Source organism: Trachemys scripta, chromosome 6, assembly GCF_013100865.1.
Source record: "Trachemys scripta elegans isolate TJP31775 chromosome 6, CAS_Tse_1.0, whole genome shotgun sequence".
In the NCBI taxonomy this organism is placed as follows: domain Eukaryota; kingdom Metazoa; phylum Chordata; order Testudines; family Emydidae; genus Trachemys; species Trachemys scripta.
The window spans coordinates 57595036-57610587 of NC_048303.1; the positions used below are offsets into that span (position 1 = coordinate 57595036).

At 41.8% G+C, this 15552-nt stretch overlaps 1 long non-coding RNA gene across 4 annotated transcripts in view; it reads right to left on the reverse strand.

The window, feature by feature from the left end:
• The window catches only part of LOC117879497, an 84105-nt gene that overhangs the window by 32803 nt on the left and 35750 nt on the right, over positions 1-15552 (reverse strand). For 2 of the 4 annotated variants that reach the window (XR_004646283.1, XR_004646282.1), the window contains 2 exons: positions 7561-7636; positions 5067-6214 (listed from right to left, as the gene is read on the reverse strand). The exons of 1 other annotated variant lie outside the window; for it this stretch is intronic. This is a non-coding gene — a long non-coding RNA (uncharacterized LOC117879497). Of the gene's footprint in view, positions 1-5066; positions 6215-7560; positions 7637-15552 lie in introns of those variants that run through there. One more of the 4 variants, XR_004646285.1, reaches the window with a different exon arrangement.

The window sequence follows — 15552 nt, forward strand, 5'->3', positions numbered from 1 at the left end:
AAATAAATAGTTTTTAAAAATAGCCATGTAGACATTTGGTTTTGGGCTCTGAAACCACCCCTCCCCCAGGCTTCAGAAAGGGAACCTGAATGTCTACAAGGCTATTTTTAGCACCGTAGCATGAGGCTGAATCTGTAGACCTGGGCTCTGAGACTCTGCTGTAGATTTTTGTTTTGCCTATGTAGAAATAACCAGGGAGGTCAAGTGACTTCCCCAAGGTCACAGCAAGTGAGAGGCCGAATAGGAAACAAAACAGATCTCTTGACTCCAGTCCCACGCTTTAACTACCAGTTAACACACCTGCTCTTCTTTCAAAGAACCTTACCATAGCCTTTGCTGGAAATACTATGCTCTCTCCTAGCCAAAATATTAAAACAATCAAGCATCTGTTTTACTTGCCATCACTGGTGTCAGATCTCAACCTTCTTAAAACTAGCCTGCTGCTTCTTATAGCTGTATCTCACTCTATTTGCCTGAAGCATCTTTTCATAGGATTGGATTGAGAGCCTCCACATCTAGAGAATTAAATCTATAAAGTGCCTGCCACCCACATTGGTCCTTATTAAACTATCAGCATACACCTTTCTCAGAATTACTGGGGCTCTCTCAGCAATATTCCTAATCTGTGGGATCTAAGAAGCCAGCTGCAGCCCACATCTTCCTCACTGGTAGGGCAGTTTCAAATGGCCAATTCTTGTCTGAGTTTCCACAAGCCAGAAGTGACATTCAGTACTGGCAGTTTAATCCAGGGGGAACGTCACCAATTCAGCCATTTTAAAAGGATTTTCCCCCTTTATTGTAATCTAGTAAATCAAGACACTACAAATAAGACACATAACAAGAAATGAGCAGTACATGCCTTACACATTACTTTTGCTATTTTTTTAAGATTAAATAGCAAACAAATGATAAGTACACAGGAAAATAAGAATGACAAGAAATAACAAGAGTACAACTTAGTGCAAAATACAGTTCAATAGGACTAACAGTGCCTTGGAAACTGTCCAGGTGTCCCCACCACCAGCCTTGGAAAGATTTAGGACTCTCAGAGAGAACAAACAAGTCAATCATTGACATTAACTGATTGGTAAGCATATGGACCAAAGAGATCCCACAGAAAGTTGTACTCCAATGCCTTTTAACATTCTCATTGAAGAATTTGTATCAGCTGGTGGAAGACCATTATTGCTTGAACCAAGGAGGAGCCCTGCTTTGTCAGATTTTAATCACTGTCATTCTACCAGGCACATGAAAAGCACTATGCACATTTTACTTTATCAAAAAGAGACAGCTTTGCTTAGTGATTTGGAGAACAGGGGTGGAAGTTAGGACTCCTTGGTCCTGGTCACAGCTCTGCCACTGATTTACTGTGCAAGCCTGGGCATGTCATGTCCCTCTGTGCCTAAATTTGCCAGTCTGTCAACAATATCTACCTCACAGGAGTGTTCTGTGGCTTAATTCATTCACGTTCATAAGGGGGTTTGAGCGCCTCAGATAAAGGGCCAAATGTTCAGTTGCTATAAATTGACATAGCTCTATTGCCTTCAATGGAGCTATGCTGATTTTACACCAGCTGAGGCTCTGATCTGAAAAATGCTATATAAATACAAAATATTACTATTATTTATTATAAATCCTCTCATAGGAATCCCACTAATACATAGACTAAAGGATTAGGTCAGGTCAATAAATCAGACTTTTTTCTATGGGTGAGAAAATAAATAAATAAGCACACCAAATTAGAACATTTGTTTCCAATACACATACCAAAATGACATACCAAGATGATCTCATCCCATTTAGATATACCATTTTCCAGCAGGTCTGCAGACCAGCCAGCGTGTCTTTAAATCATCTGCTGGAGGAGAGATCGTTCTTTGGTAGTTCAAATGAAAGAAATGGGTTGAAATGCTTAGTTATCTCTGACCAGTTTTTGTTTGGGAGCCTTTTGTAGTAGGAGTTGTGCAGAGAAAGATGAAGACAGGCAGAAAAACAGCAAAGCTTCCATCTTGTATGCAGTTTTAGAAGGTGTCGGTAAACTCTTCTACATCTAGTGAAATAAAAGCTGCAGTGTGCATACTATGTCCCCAGCTATGGTAGGACAAAAACAAACAAAAAAACACTGTTGTGTTATGTAAAGGTAAGTGGAGGAAGAAGCTGGGACATTGAGTTAAACTGAACTAAACTATTCTTAGAAACATAGAAAATTATACTTGCACATTTAAAAATACAGACTCTGCTAAAATCAATGTCAAAATCCCCATTTGACTTCAGTGGAGCCAAGATTTCACCCTATGAATTTTAACCTCACTGTATCCCTATAACTGACCCTGCACTATGATATAAAACATGTAGGCTGGGATTTTCACAGCTGCCTAAAGGATTTGGACACAATTCCCTGGGCATCCAAATACCCTAGGCAATTTTAAAATTTTTAGTCAAAATGTTTTCATTTAAACATTGGGGGGAGTTGGGACTGTTGGCTGAGTTCTCAGAAGGAGGAACTCCTGTGGGTCTACAAACACTATGCGGATCAGCAGTAAGGTGCTACACACTGTGCGTAAAGGTATTGCACCTTGGCTGTTAGCTAGTAATCAAACGTTGTGTCATGTGGGTCAGCTAATGTTATCATGAGACCCACCCCTTTAATTTGTTCACTTTTTTGCTTCTAAATTTGCAACCCGAACACAACTTCAAAATAGGGGTTCTGTTGCATTTATTATATTATAAAAGTGTCATGCTCAGCTAAAAGTTACAAGTATCCAGCAAAAACATCAACAAAACCAAACAAGTCCAACATCAAGCTACATCAACATTTACAGCAGCCCTGGTTTCCCAGCTTCATCAGTGAGATTGGGGGGGGGGGGGGGGGGGGGGGGGGGAAGAGGCAGGGAAAGAAATCCATTTTGTTTTTGCTGAAGTTGTTCCATGCTCTTGGAGTCTTTTCATTAAATAATTCTGAGCTGTTGTTAAATGATGTGTCATCTGTTCCAATGGTAAATATTTTTCCCCCCTCATGCGGATCCCAGCTTTATTTTTAAGTGGAGAGTCCAATGTCTATAATTAAGTCCATGTATTTCCTAGCTGGCAGTATTAGAAATGAAAGGCAACGTACTGTACAGCACGTATGCTTAAGAATAAGCTGTAAATAATAAAGACCAAGATTTTCAAAAGCAATGGAAGCTGCCAGGTGCTTTTGAAAATCAGGCCTTTTATTCATAACTATATAGAGACTTCAAGTATCAGGGGGTAGCCGTGTTAGTCTGTATCTACAAAAACAACAAGGAGTCTGGTGGCACCTTAAAGACTAACAGATTTATTTGGGCATAAGCTTTCGTGAGTAAAAACCTCACTTCTTCGGATGCAACTTGCAGGTTTTTACTCACGAAAGCTTATGCCCAAATAAATCTGTTAGTCTTTAAGGTGCCACCAGACTCCTCGTTGTGTTTATATAGAGACTTAGAAAGCTAATTTAAGGCCTCAGTTTCTGATGATCCTGGCCAACAAGTCATCCCTCAGACCTTTTTGTACAGATGAGAATGTGTATAGCATTTCATACACAGGTAGCTGCTCTGTTTTTTGGAGATGGAGTATTCCTATTTTCAAATTTTCCAGGACCATGAGTGATCTAATCATGATTCAGTCTTTACTTACATCATTATTTGTTCTACAAAATCCCTGACTCAGACTCAGGGAATGAATCAGGATGGTGTAATGAAAGTGCCTCAAGTTGGGCACTGAGAAAATGAACAGCACACACTGGTAGCCACTTGTGGAAAAAATTGGTTTAAGTGACTTGTCCAGCATCACACGGGAATGCTGTGGCAGAGGCAGGAACAGAATCTAGTTCTCTGGGACTGCTTCAGCTGCCTTAACTGTAAGACCTTCCGGTCTCTTCCTGCAGTCACCTTCCAATTTGTGCAACAAAAGAGGCAAGAGTCAGATAGACCACAGCCTCTTTCACTACAGAACCCTAAGTCACCCCCAGAGTAGGTAAATTCTGTGCATTGATTGAAGCAGTGGGGGGGGGGGGGGGGGGGGGGGGGAAAGAGTGTGATTATACTATTGTCCTTTAAATTACATGATGTATACATATAAGAGGACTGAATTAAGCTTGCACAAGCAGCCTTAATTCTGGCATTTCCTAACTTTTGAGTGCTTCACTTTGCAACCTTAACAATGTTCTTTTAACTTTTGGATGTATATATTATATACAAGGGCCAAATCTGGTTCATTGTATTCCATGATCTATTATTCATATTTTGTGATCACTGAGACAACTAAGTCTTCGTGAAAGATTTGCAAATTTCAAAAGTTTCACACGTTATAGCATAAGTTAATATTCAACCCAAAATTAATACTGGAAATGCATTAATTTCTTGTTTAAATCCTGTCTTATTTAATAGGGGACCAGAACAATCCTGTGTGAGTTAAGTGGCCAATCACATGCCACAAATGAGTGAATAGCAAATAGTTAAAACTAACCCAAAAGGCTGGTAATTAGCCAACTTATTTGGCATATACTTCTGACCGACGAATGCATTAGATAATAGATTTCTGAATATTTTGCAAAATAGGGGGGGGAAAAAAGCTAAATTTGTAATGAATAATTTCCCCAGCTACAGGTAAAATATAACTTATTTTTCTGGTAAGATTTGCTCTGTCTCTGTGAAAGAAACAGAAAATAAGGTATTGTGTCCTTTCAATTACATTTTGTAGACACAATCACAGAAATCCACATACATATTATGGCCTGGTTTCCTAGTTACACCTTGTGCTCACATTAGTGCCCTTGTGAACCAAATCCACAACCTGGCCCTTAAGTTGACTAAGACCTGGTCTACACAACAAAGTTAGCGCAAAGTGACTTATACCAACCTAACCATTTATGCATGTGTCTACACTCAAATTTGCCTCCGTCAACATAAGCATCCTGTTATGGCAACACAGTAAAACCACCTCCTTGAATGGTGTAGCGCCATGGTCACACTTAGGTCATCTTAGTGCAAGTGTAGACACTGCATGACCTGTGTGGACCACAACAATCCTCCAGCAGCTGTCCCACAATCCCTCATTCCCCATGGCAGTGACTGCTCTGGTCACAATTTTAAACTTCACTGCCCATGGGTCACAGAGACCAGAAGCCACACACCCACCCCTTAAAAGCCCATGTATTTTTGAAATGCCTTTTCCCAGTTGCAGCTTACCTTTGTTGTATGCAACTGCCCAACCAACAATGCTAGCTCCACACAGATAGTAGATGTGCTCCTGGCTGGAGTAGCAGGAGATATTGGCTCTCCTGGGTCTGTGGAAGGAGGAGGCTGTGCAGGCACAGCAACAGACTAGCCATAGAAATGTGGACATCTACAAGCAGATTGCATGGGAGATGCAGGCAAAGGGGCATGACAGGGATGAGCATCAGTGCCACATGAAAGTTCAGGGATACAACTAGGTCAGGAAGGGCAACAATAGATCTGGTTGTGCCCCATGGACCTGCCTCTTCTACAACTACTGCCATATTTGGCTGTGACACCACCAGCACCCACAGACCACTGTGGATACCTCAAAAAAACCCAAGACAGACTCCTGCCATGAACAGCAAGGAGGAGGAGGAGGAAGACACAGCAGGGGCTCCAACCATGCTATGAGCCAGGAAACCCAGCAGGAATCCAGCTAGTCGTGCCACGCAAGTGTAGATGAGCCCATGGATGAAGGGGAAGGGAGTTTGGGTAAGTGTGCACATGCATTTTTCCTTACAATGTTTACATTTGAAAATGGCTCCTGGCCAATCCCCAAAGTTAACAAGACAGAAGGTATTAACTTATCATTCCTTCACTCATATGCAAAGAACTAGATGTACAAACAGAGGTAAAGTCAGCATTTGCTTTTCATTTCCTCCGTTGGGCTAGGTGGGGAGAGGGCCATGCAGAGTCAATGTTTATGTGGATAGAGATGTCCCTTTTACCCTCCTGAGAAATCTTGATGAACTTTCATGGAGATACTCTGTGATCCTCTCCCAAAGTTTCTAGGGATGCATGTTTTATTTCTTCCTCCACAGTAGGACGCCATGCCACTCTGTGATGACTTCAACAGGCACCATGGCAGTCAACAGGCTAGTGGCATGCAGATCTGGGCAGCTTTGGAGTGCCTGGATCATCTGTCTTTTCTGTGTCTTTGTGATCCTCAGAAGTGAGATCAGCTAAAACCACACTGCCTGTGAAAAATAGTGCCAATAGTCAGTGCCATTGCAGTACAGTTGTACCCTTAGAACAGGGACCAAAATGTAATAGATTCATGTAACAGAAAATGCCAGCCCCCATACACAGCAGGCCATACTTGCCATGGGTGGAACTGGACAGCAGGGAAAATATGTTCTTTTAACAGATATTTGTGTAAGCAAGCTCTAGTACAGGGGTGGGCAAACTTTTTGGCCCGAGGGCCACATCTGGGAATAGAAATTGTATGGAGGGCCATGAATGCTCACAAAATTGGGGTTGGGGTGCAAGAGGGGGTGAGGGCTCTGGTTGGGGTGCAGGCTCTGAGGTGGGGCCAGAAATGAGGATTTCAGGGTGCAGGAGGGGGCTCCAGATGGGGGTGTGGGCTCTGGGCTGGGGATGAGGAGTTTGGGGTGTAGGAGGATGCTCCAGGCTGGGACCAAGGGTTTTGGAGGGTGGGAGGAGGATCAGGGCTGGGGCAGGATTATGGGAAGGGGTGCAGGCTCTAGCTGGCAGTGCAGGCTCTGGGGTGGAACTGGGGATGAGGGGCTTGGGGTGCAGGAGGGTACTCTGGGCTGGGATTGAGGGGTTCAGAGGGTGGGAGAGGGTTCAGGGCTGGGGGTTGGAATGTGGGGGGTGGTGGCTCAGGGGTGCAGGCTCTGGGCAGTGTTTACCTCGAATGACTCCCAGAAGCAGCGGCCATGTCTCCCCTCCGGCGCCGTGGCCAGGCAGCTCTGCCCGCTGCCCCGTCTGCAGTTCCTGGCAATGGGAGCTGTGGGGGCAGCGCTTGGGGTGGGGGCAGCGTGCAGAATGGAGCCCCCTGGCTGTCCCTATGCATAGGAGCCGGAGCGGGGTTATGCCGCTGCTTCCAGGAGCCGCATGGAGCAGCCCCCAACCCTGCCCCCCTGGCTGGAGTGCCGGAGCGGAGCAAGCCCCAGACCTTGCTCCCCAGCAGGAACTCAAGGGCTGGATTAAAATGGCTGGTGAGCCAGATCTGGCCCGTGGGCTGTAGTTTGCCCACCCTGGCTCTAGTATATGCGTGTCTCTCTATGCTGAGTTTGATTTAAGTGTATTTTAGAAACTCTGCTTAAAATTATACTCCTTAGCTTTCCTTTTTCATACACAAACTAATCATTATGTAACCCAATAATGATCCCTGAGAGAAAACCACATAGGAGTAGGAAGAGGGCCTGAAACAATAGACTGCTTTCATTTACATCTGACAATTAGCTGAAGGACTAGAGCATGGTACTTTTATGACTCAAATACTTTTCAGAACTTACTGCTACAGGGCACCATTAGCACAATCATGCATACTGTAATACTCATGCCACAGTTCACATACTGTGTGAGGGTTCCAGGTTTCTGCTTTGCAAAAGTTTTCATGGCAGCCAGGCTTGAGCATTAAAAGTATTGGTTTACTAAAAATCAAAAGAAAGTAAGGACATTGTTTGTCAGGTCAGCTTCAGGAGGCAAACAGGTACAGCTTAGCTTTTGGAGTTACTTCCCTGCCTCAACTCCTCATTCCCAGAACAAGATTTTATAGCCTCTTCCTCCACCAGCCATTGCTTGATTCAGAGAAAAATCCCCCTCTCCCAACAATATACCAGAGGAAATACTATTTTGCAAAAGCCTCTTTAGCAGTCAGTTGTTTTCAGTGGCTTCCTTCCCTTTTCATGCTTGCAAAGAGATAGGGCTAATCAAAAAAAAAAAAAATTGGAATTCCTAATATTAACATTGTTTGTCAAGTTTCAAATTTTGAAAAAAGTTAATATTTTTGAGAAACTTCACCAAACTTTCAATTCATTTTATCCAGCTCTGTAGTCCAGCCTCTTACCCTTCAAGCCTCCCCTTATGACCAGGTGTTTGAGAGCAGTGGCCTGGCCTCTGTTTCCCTTATTGTACCAGTTCAGAAGTGTGATCTATAGCACTTGGCCTCTCTTTACAGCTTCAGCCCTCTGGCTGGGCCATTGGAATCTCTCCCCCTTTGGGATAGGAAGGGGTCTCTCCCCAAGGGCCTGTGACGGGCTTCCACCCTGTAGTCCTGGGTTCCAACATCCCTCTCTCCCTTTGTCACCAGGGAAGGAACAAAGGGAAGTCAAAACAGAAACCAAAATAAAGTCCAGTAGTTTTACATTTGGATCACACACACCCCACCACCACTGCAGATCTGGGGTTTCAGCAGTCTCTGCCCTCCTTCAGCATCAAGGTGGTATGGGGACACCCTGGCCCACTCTTCTCTGGGTCCCAGTGCAGGGGCCCTATGTTAGGCAGACTGCACAAGTAAGTCTACTACCCCATTAGGCTGCTTCCTACCTATGGCCTTTGCAAGCATCTGGTGTGTATCAACCATCCCTAAACCTTCTACCAGAAAATTAGCCTCTCTGGGCAGCTTCCTCCCCATATCCGATGCTGTAGAGTTCCTCCCCAATGGCTCTCCAGCAGCTACCCTACCCTGCTCTGTCTGGGGGGCAGCTTTTTTACCCAGCTATCGCTAACCAGACATTTAGCCACAGCCAAGAAAGTGATCACTCTCTTCATTAACTCTTTAGTGTCTGATGCTATGTGTGGGGTCTAGATACTGCATCACAGCATTCCATTGGGTTACAAATTCAAGGGATGGTCTCAGGGAAGTCACATCCTTGACCATATTCATAGAACCCTTATTTTCCTAAGGGATGCAAGCCCCTATTGCCAGAAAAAGGAAGAAGGAAAAGGAAGGAGGAGCTGCCACCCACACCAAGACCTCTGCTTTCAGGGACTCCTTAAAAAACAGAAAGAAAGTTGGGCTTTGTCTATGCTAGAGATGTCTGCTGCCACAGTCTGCAATCAGTGGGTGTGACTGCTGCTTGAGTAGAAGTCCTTGAGCTTTAATTTAGCTATCTCAGGTACTGGAGCAGTGAAGCTATGGTAATACAGACTTCAGTGTGGGCTGTACAAGCCCACGCAGAACCTGGGGTAATTGCCTGGATGGCTAGCCCGCATGAAAGTGGGCACTGCTGTAGCTCCACTGCTCCGGCACCTGAGCTAGCTAGATTAGACATACCTAAACTAGGCTCATTTGAGCTGCAATCACACCCCAGGATTGCACTATAAACATACATTTGTTTTCCTTGTTGGGGGGTGGTTTTACTATACTGGTAAAACATGAAGCTTTGCTGGTATAAGCGCTATGCCCACACTGTAGCGCTTTGTTGGTATAGCAGACCAGTATTTTTGTAGCAGTAATGTGCTCCTAGTGTTGACACAGCCTATTTCACCAAGCAAACCTGTTCTTGTCCAACACTGTGCTTTCTTTGAAGCGAAACTTCCGCAACATTTGAATGTGTTTAGAGCCAGAATTTTGGTGAGGGCCAATCTCTAGAAACCACATTACAAACAATAAATGAGAACACAATCATGGGAAATTCCAAACCAATGAGGATTAAAAACAGTACCTTTAAAACATTTTAGAAAATGACTAAAAACTGCAGATATTAGATCACTCTAACCACAAAGGCAAAGCTGTTTGTGGGCTAAACCCTCATCTCAGCACCAAAAGATAAGATACTGCTGTAGATGAGTGAAATGAACTTACACCACAAAACATTCCCCCTCCCCCTCCGCCCCGACTTCCAGGTACACAACATGAGATAAAGGTCTGTGTGTAATGTGGAAAGTTAAGAGTAAACTTAAGAAGAACCTTATTTCTGATAGTTCATGTACAGAGTTCTTTCTAGATTTTCATTCTGCGTATAATTGATTTAAAGTTCTTTAATTTGGAACAAAAAGTAAAATATTAAACCTCTCTGAACGCTACATCTAATCACTCCACTTATTGTGATATATAGGGAATTATTTATTAGTTTTTATTTTGCTTGTGAATTCTTTGGGGCAGGAACCATCTTTTATTTATATGTATGTACAGCACTTTGCAAAATGGAGCCCTAGTACATGACTGGGACAGGCAAAATACTGGCCTTCACAATAGAAATAACATATAATAATAATATGAAATGATATCACTGAGCTAAACATTATATCAAGTGTTTTTAATATTAAAAACACTGCATACGAATTATTATATGCATAAATCCAATCTACATATCAGCCTCTGTATTATGTTGCAAAGTGCACATAGACATCTAGCAGACAGGATGTCACAGTCTGATGCTAGTATTCATTTTAAGAATTACTATTAAGTTCAATGGGCTTTGAATCAGACCGTAACTCTTTAGGTTTTTAACTCTGTTCGTCTGACCTTAGCAGTTAATAGAATAGTTTTGGATGTATATAAATGTATCGAGTGTAAGAAAGTAAAATAGTTTCTTTTAAATATGTTGAAGGACTGTTTCTCTCCCAGCTACAATTGGCAGCTGCAGTATATTTATATGGAGGTTTCTCTGTAATCACGTCTAGAATTTGCCTGTAATCATGTCTAGAATTCTTTTGCATGCAGACACTAGAAAAAATTGCTTGAGAAAAAAGGGGAGATTCAGTGTTATTACAGATTTAAATTGTAGTTATATTTTGATAGCCCGCAGTTTTCTTTTTCTTTGTCATCAAAATCCAGTGCATTGTTGTGGTTAAGGCAATTCCTGGGAACCTGTTTTTTAAAAACACATAAATATGTTTACTATCAGGTATTTACAATATCTTAGAAACCCTAAATACTAGAATATAAAAAACCCTCAAGGTTTTTGAAAAGCCTCTGATCCAACGATAACTGTGTTATTGGCTAATTCAATGTGGCAGGGGATTAATGGGATTGAACTGACTCTAGAAGGCTTTGTTGCAGGAAAGGAAGCACAGAGACTGATAGCAGACTTCTTAGTAGAGCCCAATGGACAAGACAGATCCAACAATTTTTGTTAGGAACATAGGAATTGCCATAGTGGATCAGTCCTTTACTCCAGCATCCAATCTGAGAGTTGACACTATCAGATGATCAGAGAAGATGTAAGAATTCTTGCAAAGACAATTATGGAATAGCTTGCCCTTACAGAAAGTTTCTTACCTAGGCATTTAGTGCTTGACTTATGGCCTGAAGCATGAAGGTTTATATTATGTTTTTTAAATCATATCCAAGTTAACTATGGACTTAATTTATCATCTTCCATACAAACTACCCAAAAGCACTCCACAGAGTTAAATATAAGACAGTATACACGACTACAGCATAAATTACTAACTAACAATGCTGTAAAGACATCAGACCTGCTTGTGTTTAGTGCTGTGTACTTCCTCCTTTCTCCCCTGCCCCAATCCCTTTGGGCTTGGTGCAAGTTAATTCGCTATAAAACAGATTTAAACCAATATAAGAGCTTTATTGTGAGTGGAAGATGGGGATTGTCCTCTGAGCCCTAAGAATCTCTGTCATTCCCTCTTTCCCTTTGAGGCCCCAAATCACAATGAACCTGTCTCCCACCAGAGGAGGGCTGGATGAGGCTCCGTATGGAGGTTGCAAATGCCTTTCCTGCAACAGTCAGAGGGGATTACTAGAGAGTGACAGGAGATGCTGCTTCTAAATGTATTCCCCACACCCTGCTAGACTGAGAGCCAGCAGCAAAGCAGGGGACCTGATCTCAGGATGGCTCAAGATATCTGAACTGCATTCCTTACTGAATCTCTAATTAGTATGAAAGGTACTAACAGTGTACACCCTACCCCAAATTCCTCCTCTCAGTCAGCATTGTAATGATCACATCCTCTTACACACGTAATTCTGTAACACCACATTCTTCACACAAGTTTGTTCTAATGTGAGGGCAGTGTTGCCAAGGGCCTCTTCCCAATCTCATTTCCATGCCTGCAGCTTTGTGCACACAAAGCACCAGTGTGTGCATTTTTTATGCATGATTATTCATGCACAAAAATTATAGCATGTAGACGGGGAAAAGCATTTGTGCACCATTTGCCCATGCAAATGGGAGTTCTGTATGTAAATTCTGTCAGCCATATGCACAAGTTATAGCGTACAAAATTTGCAGACATAAGTTATTAGATGTGCAAATATGTGCATGCAAAAATTAAGGCTCTATTTCAAAACTGTCTGCTCCTAAATGTCTTTCAAGTGTAAATTTACACTCTTCCACCTCATTTTATTTTTTAAATTTAATGCAAAAACAATCATGTAATCAGTGCAAATTATTTTCCATACCACCATGATTCTGACCAGGTCTCTTTATTTCATGTGTACAACAGGAAATAGAAAGTTCACGTTCCTGGTTTCTAAAGTAATCACATCTGTGCTGCATAGCATTTTAAATGGTAAGCAAACTTTGCACTGTGTGATAACAGAAAGCTGTTGGACTGTTTCTCTTCTCCTTTGGTCTGTGAATTTGGCATTTATCTAGATTGCTGGCTGATAGATAGGGAATATGGTACATTTTTACAGCACATTGCAGATGTGAGGAGAAGTCTAACAATGGAATTGCAGATAGCCCATAAAGAATAAAAGAATCAATGCAAACCTTTTAAAAAATGAGAAATTAGGTTTTGCCTCTGCTTGAATGATGGCATTCCATCTGTTGTTAAATAGAACATAAAAAAACAAAAAACTAATTTCCTTGCACATTTTTACTAATCAATGTTTTGCTTTCTAAAGTATTAATAGAACAGAAAGTTCTTTTTAAAAAAATCATTGGTGAATATTAATTGCCTGCTTAAAAATTTGCCAAGCAGCATGTGTCAAATAGAAATCTACAGCAGGTAAGTCACTTGCCTACGAATTTTGTTAACTAGGATGCACAGAGGTTACCAGACCAGCAATTCTAAATTTAAATAACTGCTTTACTAAACATGCTAATCCATGTTCTGCAACAATTTGATACCTAACTTGATTAAACTCATTCATAACTACTTCCAATGGAGATAGAAAACACTGTAAATGCTGGCACTGAACATCTATTTTGTTTCGTAACTATGAAGGCTTTTTTGTTGTTGTTTTCAACAAATTGAGCTAGAAAGGGGGAAAAAAGTCAATCACCCAAAATACTCCACTGATTAACAGCATAATACAGGAAAAACAGATATGTTGAGGGGTAAGGAGGTGGCAAGGAGGCCATGATCTTTGGGACTTGCAATGATAACAACTGAAAATAATTTCTTGTTCTGTCTTTGGCAGCCTTAGTTGGAAACGCATGTTATCAAACACCACTGATGCTCAAAGTGATCTGGTACACATGACAGTTTTTGAAGGCAAAATGACAATGGTGACAAATAAACATCCAAATATTCCCACACAGCATGTTCTGAGCATAAGAGGTTTTGTTCTATAAGAAGTCATGAATTAATTCTGAATTAGCTGTATTTAAGGCTGTGGCTAGCTATTAGACTGATTACACCATTGCTTACTGTCACTCTGTAATTATATCTGACATACACAGCTTGTTAAATTCTGGCTTACAAGCTCCATTGGTATATTATTTTCCTTTGTATTTCAGTATAAGTATATTTATATGTAAGAAAACAACTACGAGTAACAAATAGGCACAACTGGATGTTAATTAAAATGAATGTGCCACAAGTACTCCTTGTTGTTTTTGCTGATACAGACTAGCACGGTTACCACTCTGAACTGAAGTAGTTGCTCACAGCTTTATGGTAGTTTATATGGTAAATCAGAAAAATCTGCTAAAATTAAAGTTAACTGAATCCCAAATAAACAGCCAAATGAATTTCAGGAATGGATTTGATTAAAAAAAGCTTTACAGTTTTTTTTGCAATTCTAGTTTTATTATATTTTGTACATATGAAATATTCCTAATGGGCCTAATTCTGAAATCCTAATTTAGGGCCATATTGTGTCATACATTTTATAAGCAAAATTGCCCATTGCTCCTAAGGACATGTTTACACTGGAAATGTTGCTGCAGCACTGTGGTAGAGACACTATTTCTTCTGTCACTGCAGTAAATACATCTCTGAGAAGTGGTAGCTACATTGACAGATTAACTGCAGTCTAAACTGGAGTTCAGGTAGGCTTATTAAGTCTCTCAGGAGTCTGAGCAATGTAGCTAGGTTGACCTAGGTTTTAGGCCTGAGTACCTCAGTTGCTTTTGAAAATGAGTCTTAGGCCTTGCTATGGTGAACTAAGCAATACCTAAATATCTTTAAAAATCTGGGCCTCAGCATCTCTGAGGGTTAAGATCACAGGGGGTTTTGTCTGAGTGAGGACTGAGTAAACACTTACAAACTAGTCTATATAGATTCTGATACCACTTCAGGATTTGGCCCAATGTGTTGTTGTGAGTGTGTGTGTGTGTGTATAAATAAAAAACTTCTCTATATACCGAATATACTCCAATTATTGCACAAATAGTAATTATTGTTACTTATTAATTAATAAAGATAGTAATTTTTCATCCCTTGCTATTGAGTTATGGAATTGCAGCCTAAGTTCTCTATACAATTCCCTGATACTTATGGGCAGAAGAGTAAAATATTAGATCAAAGACATGCCAAAAATAATGCTTTTTTAAGTCTTGGCCAATCTTTTGCGGCTATTGGGCATGTAATTATACCACAAGGGCCCAAGTTTAGAGAAAAGTAAATAGTAGTGTGTAGACAAGGTTGTCAGACAACTCGTACAACTTTGTGTGTATACCAGGCTTGAGTTACATTCATGGACACCAACTCAATGACATTTAAGTTGATGTAATTGAAGGGCCTGTTTTACATCTGAACCAAAAAGGTAAGTTTCCGCCAGGGAAAGGTCATTGTAATGGAGTACCTTCATTTCCTGCAAGCATCCCCTTCTGGTCAGGTGTGTGTCTGCACTTCTCTCAGCTTGTGGTGACCCATTAGTGGTTTCTCAGGTGGGTTTCAGTGACTCAGCCATGCAGCCGAGCCACAAGCACAGGCTGTGGGCTTTCAGCCAAATAAAACCCCTTCCAGGATAAGTCTTTAAACAATCCCAGCCCTGGTAAGGGGCTGTGTTCCCAGGGCTCCTTCCCTAAAGGCAATGTCTTTGCCCTCTCTAGTCCCAGCTCACCAGCTGAGTCACTAAACAGTTCAGGTCCCCTTGCAGGGTATATTACAGTTCAATGTTCCTGCCCTCTTTGGAGTCTTCAATCCCCTCTCTGGGCCTAGTTCAACTCCCTCAAGGAGTAGACCACTCCACCTGTGGCCAGTGGGGAAAGGGTGGGGGGGTGACTCAAGCCCACCCACTACTCCAGGTCCCAGCACGGGAACCCTCCAAAGAGCAGCTGCCTGCTGCATCCCTTTTAACTGCTCTCAATGCTGCTACGATTCCCAGGGCTACTTCCCACAGACTCTAGCACCTTCACCTTTATTGTAGGGTTCTTCTATCCTCAGTCCCAGCAGCCAGCCAGGAGTGCCTTCTCACATTCTCACA